Source organism: Pongo abelii, chromosome 1 (assembly GCF_028885655.2).
Source record: "Pongo abelii isolate AG06213 chromosome 1, NHGRI_mPonAbe1-v2.0_pri, whole genome shotgun sequence".
NCBI classification, from domain to species: domain Eukaryota; kingdom Metazoa; phylum Chordata; class Mammalia; order Primates; family Hominidae; genus Pongo; species Pongo abelii.
In genome coordinates, this window is record NC_071985.2 from 220,397,050 (window position 1) to 220,408,257 (window position 11,208).

Genomic DNA, 11,208 nt, shown 5'->3' on the forward strand with positions numbered 1-11,208 from the left:
AAAATCTGATGTATTCCAGTCACACTGTAACTAAAAAAGATATTCCATGCTCATGAGTCTATCTCCCATCCAAAGGACAGTTTGTCTAAGATCATTAATTTGGTTTGCCAATTTTTTATCCATTTGGGTTTGAGAATTCCACAATTTTGAGGAGTTCTTTTGCCAATTATTTACATATTCTACAGTTTGAACAGAGAAGTGTAAAGCAATTCCAGCAGCTGCAGCAGTAACTGTGACTGCAATAAGACCCAAAATCACTGCAACCAAAGTAAAAATGCGTCTTTTGGATCTAGTTAGAACTCCTTTAATACTTCCGTTAAAATATGGATGGATGGGGAAGTCTCCCATGGTCGGTCTACGGACAAAGGGATCCACACGCCCCCTCTTACCCTCACCAGCAGGATACGGTGCTGCCAAACAAAAGTTGAATCAATGAAAGTAAACAATCTACAGTTTTCACAGGTGATAGTTTGGGAATCTGGTTGAATAACTATGTTTCCTACAACTAGCATATAAGGAGGTTTTACACAACTTTGCAAAGGAATTGTCAGATTGGAATTTAGGTTCATAGTATAATATGGCTTATGATCTCTTGCTCCTATAGCTTGATTTTCAGACCAAATTCTAATGTGGTGTGAGACCACAGTAAGCTTTCATAATTCTGGATGTTCAGGACCAGTAGCAGGACTAATTAACTTTGTTCGAGGTGATGAAATTCCCTTTTCACCCCATTTCCGTGGATAGGTTGATTCTAACTTTCTATAAACCTGTCCAGTCTTTTAGTTAAATCACTATCTTAGGCCAAATTACTGGGCCAGATAGATGGAGCCTGTGAGCATGAGTGAGTCTGGCCTGTACAATTATCATATAATTGGCTCGAGGTGCCCAGTCTATAATAGTTCCAAATTCATTGTTTTGTAATGCCACCGCAGTATCAGCCACACATTCTTCCCAAACTGAAACTTTTGGGCCTTTGGATTCTTTGGGAATTTTCTTGGGGCAAGGCTTCCCCTTAGGCCTAAATTTTAATGATCTTTGATAAGAAGAGTCCTGTAAATTATTTATCTGTGGCCCGAGTGACAATCCACTTACTATGTGATAAGTAAATCTACTGGTGGCACCGACAGTAGGTACTTCTACCAACCAATTTGGGGTTGTAGGCATTAAACATCCTGGTACTTCCCTTGGCAAATAGGAGGATAATGATACCCAATGAAAATATTTATCATCAATTCTTCTTTTTTAGGTTGAGCAGGGCAATGATCATCTGTGAGGCCTGGTACCCATGCACTAGTATTAACATATACTTCAATAGGATTATCCATCCATGTGACTGCCTGAATTAAGGGCAAGAAAGGCACATAGGCCCAGTAAGTATGATTAGCTGCAGCTGCTCCTGCAGTCACATGGAGACTTACCACTGTTGATACAATCATCAAAGCTGCAGGCAGCATGTTCTCTGGAGTTTGTGTTACCCTTGTGTTCTTCAGGCTTTTTTCAGCTAACTATGTCAGCTTCTTTAATTGGGCCCAGGTCGGCGGCTCTGCTTTCTTGGTGGATGGCAACTTCATCTGTTCTTCTGATATCACCATTTTGTTCACCCGGTGAGTCGATGATGCTCGATTGCGGGTTTTCCATCTCCGTTGTGGCGCTTCTCTTTGCATCTCTGATGTGTTCATTGTAGAAATTTAAATGTCTAGTGGGTATCCAAACAGGAAGCTGATTTTCTCCTGGTGAAACACAAGCAAAGCCTCTCCCCTATGTTATCATTTTCCCTATTTCCCATGTCTTATTTTTGTTGTCTTTCCACCAAATCAGTTTTCCTTCATGTGGGCTGTTCTTTTTACCAGTAAAATGTTGCTCTGCAGAGGTAGTGGTCTGATTTCTATAAATGTTTAAAAACTTTGAAGTATAGAGTGCTAAATTAAGTTGCATCTGGGGAGTGTTATACTCCTTAATGTCTTTTTCCTTTTTTTGTTTCACCAATTGAGCTTTGAGTGTTCTATCAGTTCTTTCAATTATGGCCTGTCCTTGGGAATTATAGGGGATTCCTGTTGTATGTGTAATTTTTCACTGATTTAAGAATTTTAAAAAGTTTTACTACAGTATCTTGGCCCATTATATGTTTTAATTTTTTTTTTGGAGCTCCCATGACAGCAAAACAAGATAATAAATGTCTTTTAACATGGGAAGTACTTTCTCCTGTCAGGCAGGTTGCCCATACAACATGTGAATAAGTATCAACTGTCACATGTACAAATGATAATTTTCCAAATGAAGGTACATGTGTGACATCCATTTGCCATAATGCATTAGGACATAGACCTCTGGGATTAACTCTTGCCTCCTGAGTGGGCAGGTGTAGGATGACTTGACACTGGGTGCAATGTTTTACAATATTTTTTGCCTGTTTCCATGTGATATCAAATTTATTTTTTAGTCCTGTTACATTTACATGAGTCAAAGCATGAAGTTCTTGTGCTTCTATGAATGCAGATGATACTAGCAAGTCAGCCTGTTCATTTGCTTTAGTTAAAGGCCTTGGTAAATTAGTATGTGCTCAAATATGAGTAATATAAAATGGGAAATTTCTTTTTCTTACAATTTATTGTAACAAATTAAAGGGCTGGTTTAACTGATCATCCATACTATATTTGATTAGGGCTGTCTCAACATCCTTTGTAGCCTGTACTACATATGCAGAATCTGATACAATGTTAATAGGCTGATTAAAATCTTGTAACACTGAAATGACAGCAACCAACTCTGCTCTTTGAGCTGAATGATATTGAGTTTCAATGACTCGTTCTTCTTTCCTGGTGTAAACACTTTTCCATTGCTGGAACCATCAGTAAACACCGTCAGAGCATTTTCTAAAGGTTTATGTCTGGCAATTTTAGGTAAAATTCACGTAGTCAATTTTAAAAACTGGAAGATTTTTGTTTTTGCATAATGATTATCAATAATTCCCATGAAATCAGCAAGACCAATCTGCCATACAGCAGAATTGATAAACGCTTTTCTAACCTGTTCCTTGTTTAAAGGAACAATGATTTTATCTGGGTCACTTCCACACAATTTTATTATTTGTAATCTTGCCCGACCAACTAATGTAGTCATTTGATCCAAGTACAATGTAAAAATCTTAATTGTACTGTGAGGAAGGAAAGATCACTCCACAAGATCTGTATTTTGAACAATAACACCTGTTGGAGAATGTGCAGTAGCAAAAATCAAAAGTTGGAGTGGGGCTAAGTGATCTATTCTCTTTACTCGTGCTGACCGAAATTTTTCTTCAATTAATTCAATTTCTTTAGTTGCCTCTGGAGTTAATGTTGTTTTGCTATTCAATTCTGGATCCCCACTCAAGATAGAGAACAAATTTGACATGGCATAAGTAATGATGCCTTGAGTTAACGAATCCAATTAATATCTCCTAGCAATTTTTGAAAGTCGTTTAATGGTTTTAATGTGTCTTTTCTTATGTCTATTTTTTGTTGTTTAAATTTCTTTCCTCTACCCGCATTCCCAAGAAATGGACAGGAGTAGAGGTTTGAATCTTATCAGATATTATTGTTAGTCCTGCATTTGCAACCTCTTTCTGCAGAAATGCGTAACAGTCAATTAATTTGTCTCTCGTTTCTGCAGCTCACAAAAGATCATCAACATAACGAATGATGTAGCAGTCTGAAAACTTGCTCCTAACAGGTTGAAGAGCTTCAGCTACAAAAATCTGACATGTAGTTGGACTATTAAGCATTCCCTGGGGCAACACTTTCCACTGAAACCTGGTGGCCTGTTCTTTATTATTTTTGGCTGGTATAGTAAAAGCAAATTTTTCCAAATCCTGTTTTGCTAGAGGAATGGTAAAAAAGCAATCCTTCAGATCAATTATAATTAAAGGTCAATCTTTGGGGATCATGGCCAGAGAGTGCAACCCAGGTTGCAGAGCCCCCATAGGTTGAATTACAGCATTGACGGCTCTTAAGTCGGTTAGCATGCCCCATCTGCCGGATTTTTTCTCAGTTACAAATACAGGAGAATTCCAAGGCGAAAATGAAGGTTCAATATGTCCCTTTGCTAATTGTTCTTTTGCCCATACGTGTAAAGCCTCCAGCTTTTGTTTTGGTAGCAGCCACTGATTTAACCATACAGGTTTTTCTGTTTTCCAAGTTAATGGAATGGGTTTTGGAGGCTCTACAGTGGCCACTCCTAAAAAGAATATCCTATTCCTTTTCTTTCTTAATTTCCCTCAGCCTCAATTGGGATTTTAATGCCATCTCCATTTTTCCCTAGTCCTTTGTCAGGGAGATATCCCATGTTAGTCATGATTTTTTGACTCGTGGGGCTGTATAAGGAGGCTGGGATAGTAATCTCTGCATGCCCTTGTTGTAACAAGTCTTGGTCCCATAAATTAATTGGAATAGAAGTAATCATTGGTTGAACTGCACTTTCTTGATTATCAAGTCCTAGACAATGTAAAATCATGGCACTTGATACACTTTTGAGGTGGTGCCCACACGGACAAGTCCTGTAACAAAAATTGGCTTTTGTTTAGGCCAACTTTTTGGCCATTGATTTAAGGCGATAATGGAAACATCAGCCCTGGTATCCACTAATCCTATAAATTGCTTTCACTGAATAGTGACTGTACACACAGGTCTATTCTCTGAGACCTGACTAGCCCAATGAGTGGCTTTTCCAGCAGGGTTTGTACTTCCAAACCCTCCTGTTCTTTCCGTTGTGTTTTCCCCAATTTTAATATAAGGCAAAAGCAATAATTGAGCAATTCTATCACCTGGATTGGCACTCCAGGGAACAGTGGAGCTGATCACTAACTGAGTTTCCCCTTTATAATCTGAGTCAATCACCCCAGTGTGAATGTGTACTCCCTTCAAATTTAGACTTCATCTTCCTAAAATAAGGCGTACCGTCCCTTCTGGCAGCGGGCCATATACCCGTCTAGGAATCTTTTGCGGGGTCTCTCCAGGGAGTAAAGAAACCTTTTGAGTAGAGCATAAATCTACCGCTGAGCTGCCTGCTGTGGCGGGGGACAGCTGTTGTATTGTTGTAATTGGCTGATTCCCTGAAGTGGTGGTATTTGCTGTGGGGGTTACTGTCCCTGAAAACCCTGAAGAACAACAGCTGAATCGGGAATGCCCCAGTTTGTTGCGGGGCCTGAGGCTGGCCCCTCGCCCCTTTTTCTGACAATAGTTGCCAATTTTTATCATATTTAGAATGACATTGATTAGCCCAATGTTTTCCTTTTCCATGTCTTGGACGCAGGCCAGGTGGTTCTTTATCTTTACTCTGTTTATTTAAGACTGGGCAGTTCTTTTTTAGATGACCGATTTGACCACAATTATAACATTTTCCCCCAAATCTTCTAACTGTCCTCCTAAAGCAACTCCCATCATTGCTTGAGCCATTAGCATTGCCTTATGCATAGCTCCTCCAATCCCAGCACAAGCTTTCACATATTCTGTAATTACATCAACTCCTGCTGGACCTTTTCCTTTTAATGACTTTATGGCTGGTTGAAATTCTGGATTTGCCTTTTGATAAGCCATTATTTCTACAATAACTTTTTGGGCATTATCATCCGAAATAAATTTTTGAGAGGCATCTTGCAACCTTGCCACAAAGTCTGGTTATGGCTCTTTGCAGCCTTGTCTAATTGAATTAAAAGAAGGGCAAGTGGTTCCTGGGTCTTGAATTTTTTCCCAGGTCCTGAGGCAAATAGCCCTTAGATGTTCAATACCCTCATTCTGCATTACTGATTGTTGGCCAATTTGCTCCAATTTGGACCTGTTCCTAGCAATTGATCTGCATCTATATTAACAGCAGGATAAGTAGCCTGATTTTTTCATGCCTGTTCTTGTAATCCATCAATCCACCAGGTTTTAAATTGTAGGAACTGAGAGGGTGAAAGGGAAGATTTAGCCAACATTTCCCAATCATAGGGAATAAGTCTATTTCCATGAGCAATGGAATCTAATAATGTTCTCATATAAGGGCAGTTGGGTCCATATTGTTTAACTCCTTCCTTCATATCTTTTAACATTTTTGTGGTGAAAAATTCATATCTAGCCTCAGTTTGGACAGATGCTCCAGCTTGCCCCACTTTCCTGGCCGGTATTGGTTGTAAAATTACCAGAAACTGCCATGCTTCAATATCTCCCTGTTTTCTGGCTTTATCAATGGTTTCATGCAATGTACTACATTTTCCACTAGGTGGTGATGTAGAATTAAACTCCACTAGGTTGCTGGTAAGGTGCCATGCTATTTGTCATGGGACACAGCACTTGAGGTCTGTATTGAACCTCTGCAGATGGCCCATACTGAAGCTCAGCTGGCGGCCGGTATTGATAAACTACCGGTGGTTGGGTCTTATTTTCTACTGGCTGATGTTGTGGATACTGTATCTGAATTGGCATTGCCGGGATAGAGACTCTATCATTTTCTACTTGATATTCTCTTCGGGTTTGCCCTTGTCTAACCTGCATGTGAGGTTGTAAAGTTACAGGCATCTGAATCGCTGGAGGAGGAGTTGATCGCCATTGTGGTTTAGGCTGTAATAGCCCCAATAACTCTGGACCTCCTTCCACCAGTTTTGATGACTCAGGTATATTATCTCCTGTAATTGATTGTAGTCAACACTTTGCATTGACTGAGCCATTACAGTCTCTGCTACATTTTTGCAATGTGAACTTTCTGTTAATTTCCGGGACTTTGTCCCTGCGTCTTCTTCGCAGTCTATTACAGAGCTTTCAGGGGCATCAGAAACTGAAAACTATCTTCCTCTATTTGAAATGGTTCTAAAGTTACTTTAATAATGGGCCAATCATTCCATAGTGTAAGAGAGATGAATTTACCTTCCCTACTTTCTTGTTTTGATTCTTTGCCAATTTCCCCCCAATCTTTTAGATCTAAAGTTCCCTGTTTTGGAAACCATGGGCAGAATTGTTCTATTGTTTGAAATAGCATAATTAGATTTTCTGTAGAGGCTCTAACTCCCCATCTTCTTAGAAGAATTTTAATGAAGCTGAGATAAGAGGCATATTTACTTTCAGTTTTTCCCATTGTTACCCTGGGTTCTTCCGAGCACACAAGCTTACCGCATGGCTGACCATGGACGTACTTGGGAATCTCTCATTGACTGTCCTCAATGTTCATATTTTTAGGGTACATTCACCCTAGTGAAAGACCCACGTTGGGTGCCAGATGAAGGGGCAAGCCCCTCCACACCTGTGGGTATTTCTCATCAGGCAGGACAAGAGACTGAGAGAAGAAATAAGACACAGAGACAAAGTATAGAGAAAGAAAAATGGGCCGAGGGGACTGGTGCTCAGCATATGGAGGATGCGCACCAGCACTGGTCTCTGAGTTCCCTCAGTATTTATTGATTACTATTTTCACTATCTCAGTAAGGGTAATGCAGCAGGAGAGCAGGCTGATAGTGGGGAGAATGTCAGCAAGAAAACATGTGAGCAAAGGAATCTGGGTCACAAATAAGTTCAAGGGATGGTACTATGCCTGGATGTGCACATAGGCCATATTTATGGTTTTCTCCAACCAAACATCTCAGTGGAGTAAAGAGTAACAAAGCAGCATTGATGCCAACATGTCTCGCCTCCTGCCACAGGCAGTTTTTCTCCTATCTCAGAATAGAACAAATGTATAATCAGATTTTATACTGAGGCATTCAGTTCCCAGGGGCAGGCAGGAGACAGAGGCCTTCCTCTTATCTCAACTGCAAGAGGCCTTCCTCTTTTACTAATCCTCCTCAGTACAGACCTTTCATGGGTGTCAGGCTGGGTGGAAGGTCAGGTCTTTCCTATCCAATGAGGTCATATTTCAGACTATAACAAGGGGAGAAACCTTGGACAATACCTGGCTTTCCAGGGCAGAGGTCCCTGCGGCTTTTCACAGTGTATTGCACCCCTGGTTACTCGAGAATGGAGAATTGCTATGACTTTTACCAAGCATACTGCCTGTAAATATTTTGTTAACAAGGCACATCCTGCACAGCCCTAGATTCCTTAAACCTTGATTCTATACAACACATGTTTCTGTGAGCTCAAAGTTTGGGCTAAAGTTACAGATTAACAGCATCTCAGGGCAAAGTCAGGGTACAGATCAAAATGAAGTTTCTTATGTCTTCCTTTTCTACACAGACACGGTAACAGTCTGATCTCTCTTTCTTTTCTCTGCATACACTAGTCTTCTTCTTTAGTCTGCTAGATATGGGAAGGATGTAAAGAAAAGATCTCTCATCAATATGACCTAGCCCCCAAAAAGCATGCTTGATTTTTCAATGTGGTAAAGAAATATTTAACCACGTTTCATGTCTATATGATTATTAGTATTTATATATTATTTTGTTTTGTTTTGTTTTTGAGATGGAATCTCGCTCTGTCACCAGGCTGGAGAGTGGTGGCACAATCTCGGTTCCCTGCAACCTCCACCTCCTTGGTTAAAGCAATTCTCCTGCCTCAGTCTCTCTAGTAGCTGGGAGTACAAGCATGTGCCACCATGCCCAGCTAATTTTTGTATTTTTAGTAGAGACAGGGTTTCACCATGTTGGCTAGGGTGGTCTTGATCTCTTGAGCTTGTGATTCTCCAGCCTTAGCCTCCCAAAGTGCTAATATTACAAGCATGATCCAACACGCCCTGCCATATTTATATATTATTGGTAGTAGTTTGCTAAAAGGGAATTTTGATATCTTTATAAGACACAACTAGTTTAATTAAGGAAGAACCACTGCCCACCATGAGGACAGGTATGGGTTGGTGATGCCCTGAGGCTCCAGGTAATCACTGATGTGAATGTCCCCTTTCAAAGCAGGGGCCATGCCTTGTGCATTGAAGCTGTATCCCAGCACAGCTAATGGTCAGAAATGGATTCTTCTGGATGTGCCCATTAGGACTGAACAGGGTCTCAGCATCCGGTTAGCAGGGAGGGACCCTGAGAAGGGGCCTTACTCAAGTGACTCACACTCATTGCCCACATAGAATGTTTCCGGCCCTGTGTGTGCATCTTGTGTATATTAACCCACTGATCAGCCACAGAAGAAATAAAGGAGGTAATAGATTTGTAAAGAGAAGTAAAGAACAGGAGGGAATTGATAAAAATGAGGAAATTTCATTTGGATGCCTGACTTCCTGGGGCAGGACCTCATTAAAAACACAGCTCAGTGCTTTTGATTTTCCTTTTTTTTTTGTCTTTTTTTTTTTTTTGAGACGGAGTCTTGCTCTGTTGCCCAGGCTGCAGTGTAGTGGCGCTATCTCAGCTCCCTGAAAACTCTGCCTCCTGGCTTCAAGCGATTCTCCTGCTTCAGCCTCCCAAATAGCTGGGACTACAAGTGCCTGCCACCATGCTCAGCTATTTTTTTTTCTTTTTTTTGGCCTTGAGTCTCAACCTGTTGCCCAGGCTGGAGTGAAGAAGCACAATCTGGAGATCTCAAGTTCATGGACCAAGGAGTCTGCAGGAGTTTGTTTATCTTGGGCTGGGGGTGCATGGAGAGTATGTAGGGCTCCTGTGACCACAAACCCAAGGCCTCTGGGATCAGAAGGCAACAACAAGGGCCAGGACCTACCCCGGGGCCTGTGCTTGCAGGGACCCTCGTTCTCATTTGTATGTGGGGTGCATGAGTGATTTCAGATTCCTCACCCATCCCCATTGGCTTTTCTAAGGGAGATGCATCTATAACACCTGTAGGTAACCCTGTGTAGGAAAAGATTGCAGAACCCAAATGGGCCCATGCTGAGTGAGGCTTTCTCCAGGTGGGCACAAAAACCCCTAGCTCCCCAGCCACTGCCAGAGCTTGGGGTGGGGGTCCCCACATGGAGGCAAATGCAGGGAGCATTGGCAAAGGCAGGGCTGAGTGAAAGGAGAAGAGGAGCACATGGAAAAGACACAGGGGTATCTGACAGTTCCAGGGCCAGAGGCACTTGGGAGTGGGAGAGGCATGGCTCGGAGATAGGTCCAGGGTTTTTTTCTGAGCCCTGAGGCCTCAGCAGGTTTACCTCCCTCCCAAGATCTCTCTAGGCTATTGTGCCTGGGAGTCACGAATGTCTCTGCTGCAACCCTGTGGGAAGGGCATAGATCCCTCAGGGTCTAAAGTTCAACTTTACACATTATCCTCCAATGAGGGCTTTTACCCAGGGACCTCTTGTCTGCAGATCCCACGTCTTCTTGCTGGACTCCCAGAGGAAGTTGTCCTACCAGGGATATGGGATATTATACTTTTCTCTTACATGGAACCAGCTCTGTCAGGTAGAGTTGTGCCTTTCTAGGTGGCCGCACACACACACACACACACATGCTTATCATGTGGTGATTGCAGTGATGCCCACTGGCCCTGGGGTTCTTCCATAGCACCCAGTGGAAAAAAGCCTCACCTAAGGCTAAGAAGAGACCAGGCTTGGACAAAAAAATACTTATTGCATTCCAGCTGCAGCCTTATCAGCTCTAAGGCTGGGCCAGGGGAAACTGGGAAGGGATGGCTCCTGCACTGGGACTTGTCCTAGGCTCTGCCATCATCCTGGCAGCCTTGGAAGACCAGAGGGGTCAGGTCTTCCTCTGCAAGCCAGGCAGCATCACCACCCAGAAGTCCAGGGTGCCTTCTTAGGTCCAGAGCAGTAGCTGTGGAGTTTCCAGCTTTGTGCCTTGCCGTGTTCACCAGCATCAATCAGTATAAGTTGGGGAAAATTTCTTAATTACTGCTGGGTCTCTCTGCATTGTGGCCATGTTCCAAAGTCAAGGAGAGATGGGCTGATGGCCTTGGGATGCATAAAGTGACACCGGCCCCATCGGCTCATGCTGGGGGAGAAAACAGAGGCTCAGGAATATACTAGAGAGCCTAAGCAAGGGTCACATAGGAGTTTTGGAATCCCATTGTTGACTGTGGGACTGGAGAATAGGTCAGGTCGTTTCCTGACATGAGTTTTGAAGGTTGCTCTGAGCTTGGCAGCAGATGAGCACCTCGAGAAGAACTGGTGATGGGACATGGTAGAAAAGACCCCAAGTGCAGGATTCTCACTGGGGTCCAGGGGGTGCTGCTATACCCCTTGAAATGGGCAGGAAGAGGAAGTCAGTCAGCCAGTTCTTTCCAATACTTAGGTTGTTGAACACCTTGGGGGTTCCACTGAGCCCCTCACCTGAGGGATTTGCCAATCATTTGCTGCCAGAACATTGGCAGGTTT

At 42.5% G+C, this 11,208-nt stretch overlaps 1 pseudogene; it reads right to left on the bottom strand.

The window, feature by feature from the left end:
* Positions 1-598: 598 nt before the first annotated feature.
* Positions 599-1,340, bottom strand: LOC129060471 (endogenous retrovirus group K member 5 Env polyprotein-like; annotated as a pseudogene).
* Between the last annotated feature and the right edge of the window lie 9,868 nt (positions 1,341-11,208).